The sequence below is a fragment of the Tamandua tetradactyla genome, chromosome 9 (assembly GCF_023851605.1).
Source record: "Tamandua tetradactyla isolate mTamTet1 chromosome 9, mTamTet1.pri, whole genome shotgun sequence".
In the NCBI taxonomy this organism is placed as follows: domain Eukaryota; kingdom Metazoa; phylum Chordata; class Mammalia; order Pilosa; family Myrmecophagidae; genus Tamandua; species Tamandua tetradactyla.
This window is the reverse complement of record NC_135335.1, coordinates 110,457,721-110,474,702: the sequence shown is the minus strand read 5'-3', so window position 1 is coordinate 110,474,702 and position 16,982 is coordinate 110,457,721. Positions and strand designations below refer to the sequence as shown.

Below are 16,982 nucleotides of genomic sequence, written 5' to 3'. Positions count from 1 at the left end.
TCAAATGTAATAAGGAATAGAAGGTAATTTATTTAGCATGATTCAGGGAATTATGATACCTAGTAAGAATGATATTAGGGAAAAAGAAATATTGCCTGATACTTCTATTTCCTTTCATCACTGTGCTTAATGTCTTAACAAATGTAGTAAGAAAATAAGAAGAAACAGAGAAATATAGAAATGTTAGTAAGGAAAAGTTAAATTATCATCACTGTTAAATAATATGATTTATAGTTCACAAAAACATGGTAATCAAATAAAGAAAAACAATTAGTTCCAGGTAGAAATTATTAAGAAGAATGTTTTCAGGTGTTCACCCTAAAATTAGTAACTTTCTTACATGTCACCAATATCCAATCACAAAATATAATTTTTGCATCCCTTTTAAAAATTTTTTTTTTGTTTTCCATCAACTATAGATTCACAGGAAGTTACAAAAATAGTTGAGACAGAGCCCTTGTGCTGTTCACCTGCTTTGACCTAATGGTTACCTCTTCTGTAACTTTAGTACAGTATGAAAACAAGGAAATACCTATTGGTGCAATGTGTGTGCATGTCTCTATATCATTTTATATATATAAGCTCATGTAACCACTGCTCTAATAGAGGCAGAACGAGCCCATCACCACAGATATCTCTCTACTACCACTTTGTAGTCACATCTGTTCCCCTTCTCCCCCTATCCCCAAGCTACTATAATTCTGTGACCTTGAGATTGGTAAATAAATGGAGTCATGCTGTATGTGAACTTTCGAGAATGGTGTTTTTTTTTTCACTTGGCTTAAGTCCTTGAGATCCATCCAAGTTTGTTGTGTTCCATTTTATTGCTGAGTAGTATTCCAGGATATAGGTCTAACAATTTGTCTACCCATTCACCTATTGTAGCACATTTGGGTTATCTATTACAAACAAAACTTGTTATAAATAATCATGTACAGGTGTCTGTGTGGAACTAGGTTTTCACTTTTCTAGGATAAATATCCAGGATAATGATTGCTGGGTCAGAAGTATGTGTTAATTTTTTTTCAAACAATTGCCAAGCTATTTTCTAATGTATGTACTACTACATATTCTTACCAGCAATATATGAAAGATTCAATTTCTCCATATCTTCACCAGTATTTGGTATTGTTGCTATTATTTTTAATTTCGTTGTTCTGGTAGGTGGATAGTGATAGCTCATTGTGGTCTTGGTTTTCTTTGCCCTATTGGTTAATGATATTGAATATCCTGTCATGTTCTCATTTGCCATCTGAATATCCTCTTCACTGAAATATCGCTTCATGATTTTTCCTATTTTTAATTGGTTTTTTATATATATATTGTTGATTTTTAACTGTTCCTTATATATCCTGGATATGAATTCTTCTCCAGATGTATGATTTTCAAATTTTTTCTTCCAGTCTGTAATTTCACTTATCTTTCTAAATGGATTTTTTTGCAAATAATTTATCTTTAATTTTGATGAAGTCCATTTATCATTTTTCCTTTTATGGATCAGGCTTTTAGAGTTACATCTAAGAACTCTATGAGAAACCCCAGGTCTCAGATATTTTCTCATATGTTTTCTTCTAAAAGTTTTATAGGTTTGCATTTTAACTTTAAATTTATATTTCAGTTTGAGCTAATTTTTATATAAGGTTTGAGACTTAGTTTATTTATTGACTATGGATATTCAATAACTCTAGCACAATTTGTTGAAAATGCTATATTTCTTCCATTGAATTGCTTTTGTATGTTGTCAAAAAATCAGTTTTTCACACCTGTGTAGGTTCATTTCTATCCTGTTGAATTGAAATAGGTATCTATCTCACCACCAATATCACATAGTATTCATTACTGCATGTAAGTCTTAAAATTAAGTAGACTGACTAACCTTGGGGTTTATTTAGGAATAGCATTAAGTATGTATAATAATTTGAGGATAATTTACTTTTTCACTAAAATGAATTTTCCAAGCCATGAACATGGTATGTATGTCTCTCTATTTAGTTACATATTCTCTGATTTCTTCCATAAGCAATGAGTGCCCAATCTGCCAGCAACAGAGACCCACACTCAGTCCCTGATATGGCACCATCTCCTAAGGTGATCAGCCTCCTATCTGGTGGCAAGTTGATTAGATTGGCCCACTTCCATCATGAAAGGGGCATTGATTTGTGCTAACTGGACTAGACACCTACTCCAGATATAGGTTTGCCTTCCCTGCAGACAATGCTTCCACCAAAACTATCACCCATGGACTTATGAAGTGGCTTATTTACCATCATGGCATTTCACACAGCATTGCCTCTGCCCATTCTCACACTTCACAGCAAATGAAGTGCGGGAATGGGCACATACTCATGGAATTCTCTGGTCTTACCATGTTCCCATCATTCAGAAGCAGTGGGTTGATAGAACAGTGGAATGGCCTTTTAAAGACCCAATTACAGCACCAACTAGAAGGCAATTCCTTGAAGGGCTTGGGCAATGTTCTCCAGGATACTCTGAATCAGCATCCATTATATGGTGCTGTTTCTCCCATAGCCAGGATTCACAGATCCACTAGTCGTTTGGTCAGTCAAGCACTGGCCTAACCATTGCTGCAAGGATCTTTTGTGTCTGGTTGATAAATTGCAAGGCTGGTTTACTAAATCAACAGCAGTTGATTGCAGCTGTGGCTGATTACATCTACAATCAACTAAGGGCATGTTTCCCACAAAAGATAATTCAATCAGTTAGATTTGATCCAAGCAGTTGAAGACCTTTAAAGAGGAAGAGAGAATTTCCACTATTTCTTCAACCAGTGAAAGCCTCCTGTGGAGTTTGTTGCGAGCCTTCATCAGAGTGGCCATCTCCGCAGCCTGCTCTACAGATTTTGGACTCTTGCATTCCCATGGTTGCATGAGGCCCCTTTATGAATCTCATATCAACAGGTATCTCCTGTTGGTTCTGTTTCCCTAGAGAACCCTGACTAATAAACCTTATCAACATCCCACTTATAATGGTAATGGATTAATTTTAAGAACATATTTTTTTGGTGTATATAGCTCCAAACCACCATACAACTTGTCTTGTGGTAAATTTTATGGGGAAATCATTTATTTAGTCTTTCACTATTGACATATTAGGTGCAGGTTTTTCTAGATACTTTTAGTCAAGTTGAATAATTCCTAGTTTTTACATAGTATTTATAGATGTTGAATTTTTTAAATGCTTTTTCTGAACTAATTAATATGATGATGTGATTTGTTTTCACAAATGGTGATTTTATTGGTTGATTTTCAAATATTAAACCAGCATCACAGCCATTAAATAAACCCCATTTGGGGATGAAATGTGATTCTTTTTATATATTGCTAGATTCTATTTGCTAATATTTTGCTAAGAATTTTTGTGTCTGTATTCAGAAGGAATATTGAACTGTAGTCTACTTTTGGTGTCAGGAAATACTAGTTATGTAGAATGAATTAGAAAGCATTATTCTCTTCTATTTTTTGGAAGTGATTAAAATTGGTGTTAAATTTTTTTATAAACATCTGCTAGGATTTTCCAGTGACACCATATGGCCCTGGAGATTTCTTTTTCAGGAATTTTTTTTAATTAAAAATTTCCTTTATAATTATGGGGCTAATCAAATTATCTATTTCACATTAACTGAGGTATAACAGTTCATCCTTTTTGATGAACTGGTCCATTTCATCTAAGTTATCAAATTTATATGTATAGAGTTGTTTATAATATTCTCTTAACCTTTCAATGTTGCAGGATCCATAGTGATATCCATTATTTTTTCCTATTAGTAATTCTACTTTGTCCATCTTGCTAGATGTTTGCAAGTTTTATGGATCTTCCAAAGACCCAGTTCTTTTTTTACATTGACATTCTTTATTTATTTTCTTTCTTTGCAGTTCCATTGATTTCTGCTCCTATCTTTATTATTTCCTTCTTTTTGCTGGCTTTAGATTTATTTTTAACCATCTTTTTCTTATTTCCTGAGGTTAGAACTTTAATTATTGATTTGATACATTTCCCCATTCTATAGTAAGGATTTAATGCTATAAATGTCCCTCTCAGCACTGCTTTTGCTTTGTAGCACAAGTTTTGATATGTTCTATTTTCATTTCATTGAGTTCTATATATTTATTTTATTTAAGATGTCTTCTTCAATGCACAGATTATTTAGAAGCTTATCATTTATTCCCAAGTGTTTGAAGACTTTCCTGTTTTCTCTTTTAAGCTGATTTCTATTTTATCTATGAATGTTCAGAGAGCATGCTCTTTTATATTTTAACTCTTTTAATATTTTTTGTTTTATGGGACCATGTTTATGGCCTGTCTTGGTGAATGTTCCATTGAAACGTGAAAAAAATGTGTATTTTGTTTTTATTGGGTTTCACATTTATACGCCAAGTAGACACTGTGGATTGATTGCATTCTTCAGTTCTTATATAGCCTTGTTCATTTTCTCTCTATTAGCAGTTTCAAAAATTGTTAAAATTGCGATGTTCAATTTCCAACTATAATTGTCAATTTGTATATTTCTTCTTCCAGTTTTACAAGGTTTGCTTCATGTATTTTGAGGTGCTGACATTTGGTATGTACATATTTAGGATCTATGCCTCTTCGGTGGATTGACACTTAATCATTATGAAATGTCCCTCTTTGTCACTGGTAATTTTCTTTGCTCTGAAGTTTACTCTATTATTAATTTAATACTTCAACTTTCTTTTGATTAATATTGTCTGTTATAGCTTTTTCTATCCTTTTGCTTTCAACTCACCCATGGGAGTGAGTTTACGGGAAGTGAGTTTCTTTTTATGCAGCACCTAGTTGGACTTTGCTTTTGGTTTTTGTTTTTATCCATGCTTCACATCTCTAATGCTTAATTGATGTATATAAACCATTTAGATTTAATGTAATTACTGCTATGTTATAGCTTAAGTATGTCATCATATTTTTGTTTCATTTATTTTTTAGCCATTTTCTTTGTGTCTTCCTGTAGATTATCTGAACAGAAAGAAACCATTTTGATTTATTTATGTTGGTTTTTTGTTTATTTATAGTATTTTGTTATATTACTATAGTATTTGTTTATAGTAAAGCAATTATGTATAGTATGTATACTTTTATTCATATTATTATTTTTAGTGATTTATGTATAGCTACATATAGGTTCATGCATCTGTTCTTAGTTTGCCAGGCCAGCTATGACAAATACCACAGAGTATGTGGCTTAAGCAATGAGAATTTACTATCTCATGGTTTTGGAAGCTAGAAGTATAAAATCAAGATATGAACAGGGCTTAGTTTCTCTCAGTTTTTAACGTTCTGGTGCTGGGTGCTGCAATCCTGGAAGTTCCTTGATTTGTATCATATGGCAATCAGCTTCATTCTCTGGCTTCTACTGACTCCTGGTATCTTCTGACCTGCTGCATCAAATTCCCTCTGCTTAAGAGGACTCTAGCCATGTAGATTAAGGCCTACTCTGATTCACTTTGGTCTCATTTACATTATTTTAGTTTTTCTTCATCTGAGATTGTCTTGATTTCTCCTTCATTCCTCAGGGTGTTTTTTGCTGCATATAGAATTCCTTCCATCACTTGAAAGTGTTGTGGCATTTCCTTCTGACCTCCATGGACTCTGATGAGAATCCCATTGCCATTCAAATAGTCTCTCCCCATAAGCATAGTGTAGTTTCTCTTTCTCTGTTTTCAATATCTTTTTTCTTTAGTTTTTAGAGTTTTAATTAAGATGTGTGTTCATGTATATTTCTTTGGGTTATTCTGTTTGAGATTTTTAGCCTATTTTCCCTGTCATTCAAATTAGTTCATTTTCATTGTTTTATCTTAAAGTTCATTCATTCTATCCTCTGTTCTCTCCTTTCAGCTTTTGAGCCCACTAATTGTGTTTTTGTCATTTTTATGAATTATTGCATTTTTCAGTTCTAAAATTTCCACTTGGTTCTTTATATCTTGTATTTTTTTGCTGACATCTATTTATTTTCTGAGAATTTCTAATTTTTTTGCTTGTTTAATTATATTAATAATTGCTTATTGAAGCATTTTATGATGGCTACTTTAAAATCCTTGTCAGATGTAATCTTAAAAAGGACATGAGATTTTGTTGGTTTGTCCTACAGTAATTTGGGCAGTGAAAAAAAGAAGTATTTGCAAAGTCCCCTTGGGGGATTGGGGAGAAAGGAAGAAATAGTCTTCTTCCCCATTTGGAGAATTTCTGATATTCTCCCAAGCAATGGGGGCAGCCAAATCAATAGACAGAGTCCTCAATCTTGGGGTTCAACCTTATGAAACTCATTCTTGCAAAAGATAGGCTAAGCCTACTTAAATTTATGCCTGAGAGTCACCCCAAGAGAACCTCTTTTATTGCTCAGATGTGGCCTCTCTCTTTAAGCCAACTTGGCACGTCAACTCACTGCCTCCCCCCCATGCCCAAGTAGGACATGACTCCCAGCAGTGTAAATCTCCCTGGCAACATGGGACAGAACTCCTGGGATGAGTCGGGACCAGGCATCATGGGATTGAGAAAGCCTTCTTGACCAAAAGAGGGAAGAAGTAAATTAGACTAAAATAAAGTTTCAGTGGCAGGGAGATTTCAAACAGAGTCAGAGGTTATCCTGGAGGCTATTCTTATGCATTATATAGATATCTCGTTTTAGTTTATGCTGTATTGGAGTGGCTAGAGGGAAGTACCTGAAACTGTTGAGCTTGTGGTCCAGTAGCCTTGATTCTTGAAGATGATTGTATAACTATATAGCTTTTACAGTGTCACTGTGTGATTGTGTAAACGCTGTGTCTGATGCTCCTTTTATCTACAGCATGGACAGATGAGTAAAAAAAAATGAATAAAAATAAATAACAGGGGTGATAAGGGGTAAAATAAGTTGGGCAGATGGAAATACTAATGGTAAATGAGAGGGAGGAGTAAGGGGTATAGTACGTATAAGTTTTTACTTTTTGCTTTTTATTTCTTTTTTTGGAGTGGTCTAAATGTTCTAAAAAATGATTACTGTGATTAGTACACAATTATATGATGATATTGTGAGCCATTGATTGCACACCATGTATAAAATGTATGTGTGTGATGATTTGTCAATAAAAATATTTTTTTTAAAAACCCTTGTGAGGATAATAATTCTAACATTTCTGTCATCTTAATGTTGGTGTCTGTTGATTGTCTTTTCTAATTCAGTTTGAATATTCCTGTTTTTTGGTATGATAAGTTATTTTCAGTTTAATCTTGATATTTCCGGAGATGCTAGATCTTATTTAAATCTTCTGTTTTAGCATGCCCTGACACTATTCCAGTGAGGGTCAAGGGTGCTGCCATATGGGTGTAGAAGTTCCCCCACTAAGTCTCTGTTGACCCTGGGGAAAGGGGTCTCTTGTCACTACCAGGTGTTGGTGGAAATTCAGGCTGTACCACTCTACCACCCTGGCTGGAAGAGACAGTGATGCCTCACTACTCTCTCCAGGTATCCTACACTGACTCCACAGAGGATAGCCTTTTTACTGCTGGCGGTGTTGGAGGTCCTGACCTTGTTAGGTAGGCCTCCTCCTATGCTACCCTGGTAAGGAAAGGAAGCATTCATTACCACTGGAGGTAGGGGTATAATTCCAGGCTCCCAATGCGGTCTCTACTGACACTGAGTGTGTGTATAAGGGGAGGGAGATCCTTACGGCTCAGCAGGAATGAACATATTAGTTTCCCTTTCAGCCTTCTCTGACACTGTCCAGCAGAGTAGTGGGGTTAAGTGGGGCATCTCATTACACCCTGATAAGGATAGAAATCTAGGTTTCTCACTCATCCTCTCCTGTTGAGATTTGGTGAGGCCACAATATTTCTTTGTTGTGTTTCATAGAGTAGAGCAGTTAGTGTCTAAAATTTTTCCATCTTGCTAGGCTGCCCCTTTACTGGGCCTTTGGCTAAAGAGGGAAGACTTTTGGAGGTATTTTATTATTTGTTTGTCTTCACCAATTGGCATGTCCATGTTTCCAGCTGCTCCAGTAACCAGTCCTGGCTATATGAAGCAAAAAGAAGACCTAGGAACTCACTGCTGCTTTTTTCCTCATGTTCCAAGATCTATCACTTGTCCACCTTATCTCCAATTTTCAGAGTCTCTTTCATGCTTGTTTGGTTTAATATATAATGCCCAGGGCTTTTTAGCTGTGCATAGCTGGAGGGATAGGGAAAAGTTCATATACTTCATCTTTTTGGCATGGAAGTCCCAAATTTCTATTTTCAATGGCAAAAAAACTAAAAAAAAAAAAAACCTGGAAATAAGCAGTATCACAATTGGGTAAGGTCCATTGAATTACATTTTAAAAATTTACTATAGGAAATCAAGAAAAAAACTAATTAAATGTTTTTGCAGTTAAAGTATTGACAGTATAAAATTAAAATTTTCTATATGTTTATGTATATGTATACACACACATACATATATGAATTCAGTACAATCACAAACAGCAACCCAATAGGATACTTTTTAGAAATATACTATCACAGTGCTGATTCCATATGGAATAGTAAGTGAGAGATAATATTGCTAAAAGTTGGGTACCCAGTCTCTAGACCTAAACTCCTGTATTTGTAATCCAGGTCATTTTGCATTATTTAGCATGAACTATACACAGCCCTGAAATTGCTAACTTGGAAAATAACATTGGTTTTCCTCTAGCCTTTCTAACTAGTAACGTATTTTCAAATTAATATAGACATGATCACGTACTTTGTTAAGATTTATGAATGAAAAACTCAAAATAACACTTAGATTCCCTTAGCTGGGCAAAAAATACTTAAAAAGTATAAGGACTTGAACCCAGAAATTCTTCTTGATATGCTGAAAACAAATATGTGTAGAGAGAGAGGCATAGCTTGAAAGAATTGTGGGTATGGCTTTTTGGTTGATTGGAATCAAATATGTAAAAGACCCACAAAGTTCTTGAGTGCCTGCATTGTTAAAAGAGTTGCCAGCTAGTCTAAAAGGAACAGAGACATTTCAAGATATAAAACTACTAGTAGACCATCAAGGCAGGAAATGAACTAAATAAGTTATAACCAAAAATAACATATTTCCTAATCCTTTTTTTTTTCAAAATTTGTCCAGGGTGGGGAATGAAAAATAAAGGATGTCCCATGGGGTGGAGCTGAACTCTATGTAAAACAATGCACTGGGATGAAAGTTCCCAAGATACAGAAATGGAGCAAAATCAAAGAACATTCCATGCCCCAAACTAGAGGAAACTGTCAACACTTTTTCAATGAGATTAAGAATTGTTATGAACAAGGGAAAGCTATGTACTTACAATTCTTCCACTTTTTAAATGGGAGTTGTTTCTTTGTTGTGGTCTTTTTTTGCATTTATTCTACCTTTATTCCACTATTATAGTTGACGATGTAAGGAAGGCAAATAAGATCCTGGACTTCAAGTTAGGTGCTGTAACTTGTAAAGAATTTGGGGGATCTTGAGATAGAGGTGAGCAAATTTTGCATACGTGAAAGACAAGAAACATTGGGGTGAGAGAGCAGGTCGTTGTGGATTACATTATTAAGTGCAATTCTCCATACTTCCCTTTATCCATACTCTTGACTGTAACACTGTAATCCAGTCCCTAGACCTCAACTTTGGTTCGACCATGTGACTTGTTTTGGTCAGCCAGTTTTTAATAGAAACTCAAACGGGGGCTTGACACAAACTTCTGCAGAGCTTCCCAGTCAACCCAAAGGCTGACAGCTTGAAATAGGTCCATCGCCAAGTGTCATGGTCAGGGCTCATGTGTCAACTTGGCCACTTGGTGATACATGTTTGTCTGATTGGGGAAATACTGGCCTGTCTGTTGCAATGAGGACATTTCATAGAATTAAATCATGATCATGTCAGATAAATCCACAGCTGATTCCAGTTGTAATCAGCCAAGGGAAGTGTCTTCTGCAATAAGTGATGCTCAATCTAATCACTGGAAGAATTTTAAGGAGGATTCAGAAGAGACAGGCTTTCTTCCTGCTTTGACTGACAAGTCTTTCCCGTGGAGTTTGTCCAGACCCTCCATCAGAATCGTCGGCTTCACAGCCTGCCCTGTGGATTTTGGATTCTGCATTCCTGTGATCATGTGAGGCACTTTTATAAATTTTATATTTGCGAGTGTTCCCTGTTGTTTCTGTTTCTCTAGAGAACCCTAACTAATACACCAAGTAACCTGCAAAATTTTAAGCAAGACATAAATGCTTATTTGTATGTGCCAGTGAGGTTTTGTGGTTGTTACTCATTATTGTTGTGGCAATTGGTGAAGGTTGCAGAAGTATTAATTATGAAGAGTGGTGGTAAAGGAAACATTCGATTTGTACTAGATATACCTCTATATTTGGAAATTTGTGAACGTAATTACTTTAATAATATAAGAAAGAAAATCTACTACCTTACATCAACAGCAGGGGTTACTATTTCATCTTTTCATTTACTTTCCAATCTTTTCCCCATTATCATCTACCTGGATTTCAGAATCCCTGGTCTTCTAGACTTAAATACCTCATTTTGGCTTTCTTTATTTTACAGTTCTTTCTGACTCTCTTCTCTCTCTGAGTAGAGCATTCCATTCTGCACACACCCTGGGTTTAACTGCTATGCTGGGTAAGACACATTCCTTCTGTCTGTGTTTTAGGTTCCTAGGGCTACTGTAAAAAATAAATGACCACAAACTTGGTGGCTTAAAAAAAACACAAAGTTATTTTTAGAGTTTTGGAAACCAGAAGTCTGGAATGGATTTCATTAAACCACAATCACGGTATCAGCTGAGCCATACTCCCTCTGGGAACTCTGGGGTAAAATCCACTCCCTTGTCTTTTCCAGTTTCTAGTGGCCACCTGTATCTGTCGGCTTATGGTCTCTTCCATCTTCCAATCTCTGCTTCCACCATTCATTACACAGCTTTGGCCTCTCAAGTTTAATCTCCCTCCTCTTATAAGGATACTGTGATTACATTCAAGGCTCACCCAGATAATCTAGGGCAATTACATGATCCTTAATTTAATCACATCTGCAAAGTCACTGTTGCCATAGAAGATGGCATTCAAGTGCCTGGGAATTAGGTTCTAGATATCTTTGGGGACAACTACCAGACTACCACAGCCAGTCTCAGGCCCTCCCCAATTCTTCCTGCCCAGCGTTGGCCTTATGTACTCCTTCAAAGAGGTGGTTCATACCCACCCAGTGAAAGAGGTTCAAAATAATATGAAAAGTATAACTCCAATCAATGGAATTATCAAGGAGAATTAGCAAAGTACTTCTTCCAATAGAACTCTGATGTTCATCTGCCTCTACTATGGACCAATAAGATCTATCCTGTTATATATATTTTGCTTTTAAAGACCTAATTCTCAACTAATTATATAGCAGGTAGGAAAAGGAGAGTCCTACATAAAACTAGATAGGGAACTTAAAGAAAATGAACACTTTAACACATAAAACCACGGAAGTTATAGTTTATGGAATAATATCCAAAAGATTTATTTTCAAAACAGCATACTAGGAAATAGAAGGCAGATGTAATTTTAGTTAGCGTAACTTTTCATATCTAACTAGTTATTCATGGATTATCCCTCAGGTTCTGTCTACTTATAAACCCAAGCCAATATAACCCCAAATCGCCTATATAATTACCTTATATTGTTGCAAAAACTGACCTTAGCAAGTTATATCACCAGGATCTAAATCTAGTTTCCAGGTGTACTCTCTTACAATCCACCGATGCTACCTTGAAAACTTCCCCCTGGTTATACAAGAGCTGGATCTCACAGGTACAAAATCACATTTCAACTTTAGAAAATAGTCAGGGTCCAGAGGGATTGAGTACAGCAGACCGCATGAGGATCTTCCACAAGGAAACTCACCTTGTGTTTACTGCCCAACAATGGACAAACAATACAGGTCACACAAATGAATCAATGAATGAAAACCCTTACCCATTTTGCATATTTATGTTCCTTTCCCCTAGTAACGAATATTAGACCTCCTATGGATCTTGTACAATTGTTGCATCAAAAATAAATATCTTTGTAGATTAAATTACATACACATACAAGGAAAATGGGCTATAGTTTATCTTCATACCCAGTACATATGGATACCAAGGGAACTATTGCTGTGACTTATTGGTGATGTTTATCTTTTTGCAGACACATGCATTGATTGTATGTGTGGGTTTTTCAAATGCAATTTGGTTTCTCTGCTTGAGAATAATGTGAAAAGAATTGAAGAATAACTCAACGAATCTCCTTTCTTTGGTTCCTTAGAGGATAAGTCTCTTCGTAATAGAATTAAAGAAATAACTTCCCAGAGTTACTACCAGAAGTTTGTCAAATTTCACACATTGTATTGGCAATTTTATCAGTTAGTATATGCCAGGATATTGCCACTGGTAGCTGCAATGGTGAAACCTTGAAATCTCAGTATCTTAGTACAATAAATGTTTATTTTTCATCCACATTACGGTCTTAGAAAGATCATGCAGCTCTCCATAGTGGGCTTCCTTCAAAAGTGACTAAGGAGTCTAGGCTGTTTGTATTTTGCAAACTCTATCATTGGAGTTTCTCTTCAAGCCTCGTGAATGAGAAAGGAAGATGAAAAATACATGCCTACTTTTAACTGTTTCTGACCTAATGTAACATCACTTTACTCACCAAAATTCTCTGCTGAGAACTCAGTTACATGATCTTGATCTAATTAGGGAGAGGCTGGGAAATTCAATCTTCTGTGCCCTGGAAAAGAAAAGAGTGTAGTGAACACACCAGAGTCTCAGTGGCATAACACTACAAATACTTACTTCTCATTCACATAAAGTCTACGCAGCAGAGACAGGCTTGGGAGGTGGGGAAGGGGCCAAGATCTGCAAATGACATCAGTCTCATGGTGAACTCACTCAGCTCAACCATTCTGCTCATCTTACATAGGCATGAATTCATCACACGCTACCACCCAGAGGTGAGAAGACAGAGGAAGGGCTCTGAAATGTAGCCCTTGACCAGGCAGTGACTCCCATTATGGAATGGGAGTGCAATGTTTGGGGGACAAATATTTCTCTCTGCCATAGCATCATTTATCAAGAACCCAAAATAGTATTGACTTTTTCTTTCTTTTTTTTTTCTTTTACATGGGCAGGCACCAGGAATAGAACCCGGTCTCCCACATGGCAGGCGAGAACTCTCCCATTGAGCCACTGAGCCACTGTCGCACTGCCCCCAAAATAGTATAGACTTTTTAACCCAATTATCCCAGTTCTTAGAATTTATACTCAGATACTATCCAAAATATCACAAAAGTAATATAATCATAAATATTATTACTTCACATTTCTCTCTGCCTTCTGACAAAATACAAAGACCCTACAAGAAATAGCCATAATCTTCTCCTGTGATCCAGTGAATCCTTTCTTATAGGTTTTCAGAGTGATGTTTCTATGAAGTCTAAACTCCTATAGCCCTGGCTACCCCATTTGATGCAACTCTGATCATTTACAGCTTCAATCTTTGTATCTCATTGGCAAATAGTGTCACCACATCAGAACTAGATGCAAGGAAATCCACTGCCTTAAGCTTCTGAATTGTAAGACAAAAGTTCTTTATTGTGGGGTTACTTACTGTGACAAAAGTTTTTAAACAAGCAAAATATCTAAGAAAAAAGGAATTAATAATTTAATGTTATATACTAGATGCAATTATTGGAGGCACTTAAAATGAGAATATCTTTGAAGATCCATTAGCAGTACAGAAATGGATATTTTATAATATTAACTTTTACTAAAGGGATACAAAATTGTTTCCATAATCATTGCAACTACATAAAAATGATAGAACAGTGGAAGGCTTTTCAATAAAATACAGAGCAATCTATAAAAAAGTAATAATGTTAAGTAAATAAAATCAGTGAGGATTTTTCCGTTTTCCATTTTGCACACTTTTTAAAAAATACTTTATATACTTTCATAAATACACATATATTTACATAGGTACTTGGACTTTTCTAAATATGTATATGCAGACATACAAAAAGGCACATACGCAGCTGGTTGATAAAAGGAAAAACTAATGTCAAATAGGAATTTTTAAGACTTACCAAACCCTTGTAGCTGTAGAACATGTATGAAGTTCTATCTTTCGGGTATAAGTGGGTATCCTTAATGCATGCATTTTTTTCTAATTTTTTATTTTGTATGCTGTATGGTGGGAGTCACATTTCATTCTCTTTTCATGTGAGTATCCCCTTATTGCAGCACCATTTTGTTAAATTTTTGTTTGTTTGGTTTTTCGTTTGTTTGTTTGGTAAGTGCTTGGCCTGGGAATCAAACCTGGGTCTCCTGCTTAGTATGCAAGTATTCTAGCACTGAATTACTCTTGCACTCCCACATTTATTTCTTTCCTTTCTTTTTTTTTTTTTTTTTTCATATAGGCAGGCACCAGGAATCCATCCTGGGTCTCCAGCATGGCAGGTGAGAATTCAGCCACTGAACCACCATCACACTGCCTTCCCCCGCATGCATTTTTAATTCAAAAAGAAAATGAGGTTTCCAATTCTTAAGTGATAGAAAAGATATATCTCTCCTTTTCTCCCCTTTTGAAAACCTCAATAAAAATAAAGTTGTACAAGAATCACAGACAATAAAGTATACCTCTGATGAAACATATAAACAGATATTACTGAGAATCTCAATAGATACAAAGAAGGACTCCCAGGGGCATTGAATTTTTGCTGGAGTAAGAGAGGAGACACTGAGAAGGGATGCCTGAGGCTGGGGATCTCATACTGAACCCCTGGGACTCCAAAGTTAGTGGCAAACTCTGAGGAAAGATCCATAACTCTTGACTAATAGTCCCTGTAACAACAGTTCAGGATGTGAGGGCTGCCACAAGAGTCTTTCTGTATCCTGTGGGACAGCACTGAGTACCAGGAGAAGCCATGTTGAAGACCTCTGTAGTCATACCACAAGCAGTGCATCTGAGTGAGAAGTGATCCTACAGCAGCTAATTTTATTAATGAAAGAAAAAGAGAAGCTAAACTTGCTAGCTAACACACCAAGAGCAAGCCTAGAATTAGGCACCTCTGTTCCCCAGACAGGTTTCTGTCTAGCCCATGCTCATCTTTTCCCCTTTTCCTTCACGATCAAATTGTTGGGCTCAGGAAGAACTCATCTCATTCTACGATGATCAACAAGCTACAACACCCAGTATAAGATTTATAAAACTACTAGAGGAAAAAGAAGGAAAAAGGAAAAACAACGGGCAATTATTAATTGTAGGTCGGGGGAACATCAGCCCCCCTCCTGATGTTTCTCTTAGTGGTGGGAGCTCCACTGGAGTCACATCTCTGCCTCTCTCCACACCCTCCTATATTATTCCCCAGAGAAGAAGAATGAATTAATTGGATTGATGGGTGTGGAAGATGAAGACGAGCAATTTGGAAGCGAACCTTCATCTGTTCTCATGCTGTAGTCTGCTCTAAGGTCTGCTGCCTGTTGGGTGGATTTCTCTAATTCTGTGGTTCATATTAGCAAGTTCATTTGTCAATAGATATAAAGCACATTCTCTTATATTGCTTTTTTCAGTGGAAAGTGATATTTTGACTTATCAATGCCTTACTATTTTGTTGTATTAAGAAACGGCTTTAGAACTTAAGGAAGAATGTGGTCTACTGAGTCCCTGAACAGGAGAGAACACCTCCAAGAGAAAGACTGCCACGAAAGCTATGAAAAGTTCTTCCGTTAGGACATAAGTCGGAGAAGTTTAAGCATGCTTGACACATAAATTATCATAAAACAAAAGCTCAACATAGACTCAAGGAGACTGAGCAGATAGTAACACAAAGGAGAAATGAAGAATCACGTTGAGGAGTTCAGGAAAGAAGAATGTGCTTCCATCCACGAAATGAAGATTTCCCTGGAAGCAGCCATGGGACTTACAAATAAGACTATAGATCAGGCACAGAACAAACGCCAAAACAATTGGATAAATTCTAATTTAAGACTAGAACACGAATGTAAACTATTCCTTGGAGAAATATTCATGTAATTCTTGGTAGACAATGGTGGAGAGGAGCTTGGAAATGGTGTAAACATTCCTATTTTCTCATCCTAATGACAAAGTTATTTTTAAAGCTGACTCAGCAAGTGATTGAAGCAAAAGTATAATTTAGATGCTGCATTAAAAACTAAAATAATCAAGCATGATGTGTTTTGAAGTGGAGAACAGGAAGGTAAGTGGGGACAGAGGAAATATACTAATTTTACCATTTTTCTTCTTAGGAAAACAATGGGCATTCTCTAAATAACAGGATAATTAAGCACATGATATAATTATAAATTCTGCCACTAGGAAAACTAGAAATAGATGTAAAAACTCTTAAATCACCAAAAGGAACATATACAAACAAATATATATATAGTGAAAGGTAAACTTATAAAAAAAGTTAAACTAGAAAGCAAAAAGAGAAATAATATAATAAACTAAGAGCAGAAATATCTGACATGGGACAAGCAAATATATTTAAATAAAATACAGATGAGCTTGGAAAGCATGATTCCAAACACATGTTTCTGTAATAGACGTACTTAAAGTGATCAATCACTTTGCAAATGAAAGCTCTAGTCGGTGGCTCATTTTTTTTAATCATCACTTTTTTTGTTGTTTTTTGTGAAAAATTACATCTATAGAAAAAAGCAACACATTTCAACACACAGTTCAACAATCAGTTGTAGAACAGATTTCGGAGTTTGGTATGGGTTACAGTTCCAAAATTTTAGGTTTTTACTTCTACCTGCTCTAAGATACTGGAGACTAAAATAAATATAAATACAATGATTCAGCAATCATACTCATTTGTTAAACCCTGCCTTCTTTGTATAATTTCTCCCACTCTTTAGGGGTATTTGAACTATGCCCAATCTAACTTTTTCATGTTAGAAGGGCTGTCAATAATAAGGGGTAGGGAG

The 16,982-nt window shown here is 35.8% G+C and overlaps 1 long non-coding RNA gene across 1 annotated transcript in view; it reads right to left on the bottom strand.

Annotated features, from left to right (window-relative positions):
- LOC143646281 (uncharacterized) overlaps positions 1-16,982 on the bottom strand; it is a 235,148-nt gene that overhangs the window by 19,403 nt on the left and 198,763 nt on the right. The window contains exon 3 of the long non-coding RNA XR_013157443.1: positions 12,682-12,759. This is a non-coding gene — a long non-coding RNA (uncharacterized LOC143646281). The remainder of the gene's footprint in view (positions 1-12,681; positions 12,760-16,982) is intronic.